The sequence below is a fragment of the Aotus nancymaae genome, unplaced genomic scaffold, assembly GCF_030222135.1.
Source record: "Aotus nancymaae isolate 86718 unplaced genomic scaffold, 86718_ANA_hifiasm-v0.15.2.pri h1tg000064l_0, whole genome shotgun sequence".
NCBI classification, from domain to species: Eukaryota; Metazoa; Chordata; class Mammalia; order Primates; family Aotidae; genus Aotus; species Aotus nancymaae.
Genome location: NW_026988478.1, coordinates 9,704,557 through 9,710,103, shown reverse-complemented (window position 1 = coordinate 9,710,103; position 5,547 = coordinate 9,704,557). Strand labels below are relative to the sequence as shown.

General features: G+C 37.4%; 1 pseudogene; it reads left to right on the top strand.

The window, feature by feature from the left end:
• Positions 1–721: 721 nt before the first annotated feature.
• LOC135270554 (fatty acid-binding protein 5-like) lies at positions 722–1,132 on the top strand (annotated as a pseudogene).
• Positions 1,133–5,547: the final 4,415 nt, after the last annotated feature.

Here is a 5,547-nt window from a genome sequence, read left to right as displayed (position 1 = left end):
AAAGCAAAGAAGTTAAGGAATATGGTTTAGATGAAGAAAATAAAACCTTACAGATATACACTGAAATCATCTTTGACAACTTCTGCAGGCTCATTCACCAGAAGCAACCACTCTCATGAAGTAAGTGTGGATCCTCTCTAGTCCATGCTTCATCCCTTTATTATATGTAAATACAGCCATAGAAAGTACAATGTTTTTAAAATTCTACATGAATTGCATTGTACTAAACATTTCTGGAGTGATTTTTCTAATTTTTGCCACCATTTTTATGGTGAGGCTTTTGCCATCAAAAGAGATAATACAATCTTTTTTGGCCATAGCAACCTTTTTTCACAGAGGGCTATTCTCACTCCTAGTTCCTTCATGTATATAACCAACCACTAGCTGGTTATATATTTGGGATCACAAATGTCTACTAAAACTGGAATATCTGCCTTTTAATTAAACAAGAAATAACTATATAATAACTACCAGGATCAAGAATAATAGCAGATGGAGGTGACTGCTGGACCTCTTCCCAGCCTCTATCTTCCTAAGATAGGCACCATATCCAGAGACAGAGTCTACACAGGAAGGATCCTGAAGCATCTGAGAACACAGACACATCCTTGTCATGCCATTGCCCTTTTATTCTTTCCTTATAACATCATGTAAGAGGGCACAGCATGTTTCCCATGCTGGACCCTGCTCTGCTCACTCCACACACTTTCTGACACTCACCATGGACACTGTTCATCAGTTGGAAGAAAGATGGCACTTGATGGACAGCAAAGGCTTTGATAAAAAATAAATACATGAAGGAACTAGGAGTGGGAATAGACCTCTGCGAAAAAAGGGTGCTATGGCCAAAAAAGATTGTATTATCTATTTTGATGGCAAAAACCTCACCATAAAAATAGACAGCACTTTAAAACAACAAACTTTTCTCATACCCAGGGGAGAGAAATTCAAAGAAACTACAGGTGATTGCAGAAAAACTCAGACTGCACTTTTACAGATAGCACATTGATTCAACATCAGAAGTGGGATGGGAAGGAAGGCACAATAACAAGAAAAGTGAAACAGAAAATTAGTGGTGGGCAGCATCATAAATAATGTCACCTGTACTTGGATCTGTGAAAAAGTAGAATAAAAACTCCATCATCACTTTGGACAAGAATTGGTTACCAGAATGAACAAGCTCATTTCGATGGACAAATCCCCATACTACTGCTTTTTTATCATTACTGTGTTCAATTATCTTTATCAAAAACATTTTACATGAAACCATTTCAAAATGTTGGTTTAATTAGGATCACCCCTTTGATTAATAAATAATTGTGTTTGTGTAAAAGATAAAAAGACAAGACAGAAATACAGAAAAGAACGAAAAGAAAAGAAATCATGTAATAGAATGTTAGAATATTAACAAATATATCAGTTAGAACACAAACTCATGTGTCAGTACCCTAGGATATTGTTCAGTTCCTTGAACAATATCCCTGACTCAGGCTTTCCAGCATGCTTGTTTCCCTCGTGCAATCCCTGACCGATTTTAGTACACGTCTGTTTACATATATTTTTCCTTTCTCTTTTCTAGTTGTACTCACGCGTGCCACCAGGACAATGTTAAATAGTAATAGTGATAATGGACTTATCTTCCTGTCTATAATGAAATGCTCTTTGTATTTTACCATTAAGGGACAACAGAGAGATAGATAAATCACTCAACTTAGATTAAAGAGATATCCCTTTATTCCTATCATATTAAATACATTTATCAGCAACAATAAAAGACAACTTCAGGCCAATATCCCTGATGAACACTAATGCAAAAATCTTCCAAAAAAATACTGGCAAACCGAATCCAGTAGCACATCAAAAAGCCTATCTACCACAATCAAGTTGATTTCATCCCTGGGATGCAAGGTTGGTTCAACAGGCAAATCAATAAATGTAATTCATCACATAAACAGAACTAAAGACAAAAGCCACATGATTATCTCAACAAACACAGAAAAGGCCTTCAATAAAATCAACATCCCTTCATGTTAAAAACTCTCAATAAACTAGGTATTGATGGAACATATCTCAAAATAATAAGAGCCATTTATGATAAACCCACAGTCAATATCATACTGAGTGGGCAAAAACTGGAAACATTCCCTTTGAAAACTGACACAAGACAAGGATGTCCTCTCTCACCACTCCTATTCAACACAGTATTGGAAGTTCTGGCCAGGGCAATCAGGCAAGAGAAAGAAATAAAGAGTGTTCAAGCTGGGCATGGTGGATCATGCCTGAAATCCCAGCAGTTTGGGAGACCGTGGTGGGCACATCGCTTGAGCCCAGGAGTTCAAGACCAGCCTAGGCAACATGGCAAAACCCTGTCTCTCTCAAAAATACAAAAACTAGCTGAGCTTGGTGGTGTATGCCTGTAGTCCCAGCTACTCAGGAGGTTAAAAAGGGAGGATCACTTGAACCCAGGAGGCAGAGGTTGCAGTGAGCTAAGATCATGCCATTGGACTCCAGCCTGGGTGACAGAGTGAGATCCTAAGAAAGAGAGAAGGAAGGAAGGGAGGGAGGGAGGGAGGGAGGAAGAAAAAGGAAGAAAAAGAAAGAAAGAAAGAAGAAAGAAAGAAAGACTGATTTATGCAAATAGGAAGAGAGAAAGTCAAACTGTCTCTGTTTGCAGATGACATGAATATATATCTAGAAAACCTCATTGTCTCAGTCCAAAAGCTCCTTAGGCTGATAAGCAATCCCAGCAAAGTCTCAGGATACAAAATTAGCGTGCAAAAATCACAAGCATTCCTATACACCAAAAAGAGACAAGCAGAGAGCCAAATCATAAATGTACTCCCATTCACAATTGCTACAAAGAGAATAAAATACCTAGGAATACAGCTAACAAGGGGTATGAAGGACCTCTTCAAGGATAATTACAAAGCACTGCTCAAGGAAATAAGAGAAGACACAAACAAATTGAAAAACACCCCATGTTCGTGGATACAAAGAATCAATATTGTGAAAATGGTGATACTGAACAAAGTAATTTATAGATTCAGTGCTATTCTCATTCAACTACCATTGACATTCTTCACAGAATTAGAAAAAACTACTTTAAAATTCATATGGAACTAAAAAATAGTCCGTATAGCAAAGACAATCCTAAGCAAAAAGAACAAAGCTGGAGGCATTATGCTACATGACTTTAAACCACACTATAAGGCTACAGTAACCAAAATAGCGTAGTATTGATACCAAACAGACACACAGACCAATGGAAGAGCACACATCCACAACCATCTGATCTTCGACAAACCTGACAAAAACAAGCAATGGGGAAAAGATTCCCTGTTTAATAAATGGTGCTGAGGATGCTGGCTAGCCATATGCAGAAAATCAAAACTGGACCCCTTTCTTACATCTTATACAAAAATTAATTCAAGATGCATTAAAGACTTAAATGTAAAGACCATAACTATAAAAGCCCTAGAAGAAAATCTAAGCAATACCATTCAGAACAGAGGCACAGGCAAAGATTTCACAACAAAAATGCCAAAAGCAATTGCAACAAAAGCAAAAATTGATGAATGGAATCCAATTAAACTAATGAGCTTCTGCACAGCAAAAGAAACTATCATCAGAGTGAACAGACAACCTACAGAATGGGAGAAAATTTTTGCAATCTCTCCATTTGACAAAGGTCTAATATCCAGAATCCATAAGGAACTTAAGCAAATTTACAAGAAGGAAAAACCACCCCATCAAAAAACAGGCAAACGATATGAATAGACCTTCTCAAAAGAAGACATACATGTGGCCAAGAAACATGAAAGAAAGCTCAACATCACTGATCATTAGACAAATGCAAATCAAAACCACAATGAGATTCCATGTCACAACAGTCAAAATTGTGATCATTAAAAAGTCAAGAAACAACAGATGCTGGTGAGGCTGTGGAGAAATAGGAAGGCTTTTACACTGTTGGTGGGAATATAAATTGGTTCAACCATAGTGGAAGACAGTCTGGTGATTTCTGAAAGATCTACAACCAGAAATACCATTTGACCCAGCAATCCCATTACTGAGTATATATCCAAAGGAATAAAAATCATACTATTATCTATGCACATTTATGTTCATTGCAGTGCTATTCACAACAGCAAAGACATAGAATCAACCCAAATGCGCATCAGTGATAGACTGGATAAAGAAAATGTGGCATATATATACCATAGATTACCCTGCAGCCATAAAAGGAATGAGATCAGGTCCTTTGCAGGAACATGAATGGATTTGAAAGCCATTATCCTCAGCAAAATAACACAGGAACAGAAAACCAAACACTGCATGTTATCACTTGTAAGTGGGAGCAGAACAATGAGAACATCTGAACACAGGGAGGAGAACAACACACTGAGGCCTGTCAGGGGCGTAGGGGAAGGAGAGCATCAGGATAAATAGCTAATGCATGCAGGGCTTAACACCTAGGTGATGGGTTGATAGGTGCAGTAAACCACATGGCACATGTTTACCTATGTAACAAACCTGCACGTCCTGCATATGTATGCCAGAACTTAAAATTAAATTAAAAGGAAATGATGCTAAATTTCAATTGCCTTTTCCAAATCTATAGAAATAATATAAATTTTTCTCCTTTGTCTATCAATGTTGTGTCCCCAGTAGCTCTCCCCATGATCACATAGTGGTTAGTACTCCACACTGTGGTCTATTAATGTGATTAATCCTATTAATGGGGTTTCTAATATTGAACCAAAGAGGTACTCTTTTAATGTGCTATTAGACACTTTTTTTTAAGGTCATTAGTCCATACTTTCCTTTGATTCTATCACCTTTGAAGTTTTAGTATTGATATTATAGCAACTTAATGAACAAACATGGCAGCTCTCATTCCCTGCACTCTGAAACAATACAAGTAAGATTGGCATTATCTGTTCATTAAGAGTTTGGCTGAATTCACATGTGAATCTGAGGCTTAGGAACTCAGGGAGAATAGTCATTTCTCAAACTTTCTCAAATTCTATTTTTCTTCTTCTTCTTGAGACAGGGTCTCACTCTATCACAGGATGGGGTGCAGTGGTATGATTATGACTCACTGCAGCCTCCACCTCCCAGGCTCAGTTAATCCATCTGCCTCAGCTTCCCTAGTAGCTAGGATTACAGGCATGTGCCAAGCTGGCTAATTTTTCTATTTTTTGTAGAGATAGAGTCTCACTATGTTGCCTAGCTGGTCTTGAATTCCTGGGCTCAAGTGACTCTCCCACCTCAGCCTACCAAAGTTCTGGGATTACAGGTGTGAGCCACCATGGCCAGCCTCAAATTCTTTAATGTCAAACCATCTGTTTACGTTTTCTATTTTGTGTCAATGATGTAAAAAAAAAAAAAATCATTAATTTAATACAGCTTTTCAAATTCAATAGCATAGAGTTGAGCAAAATACTCTCCTTTTTAAAAATTAGGTAAGATTGTGACTTAGCTATTTATTAGACTTTGTAAAGAATCAGCCTGTTGATTTGTTCATTTAATTATTTATTTATGCTA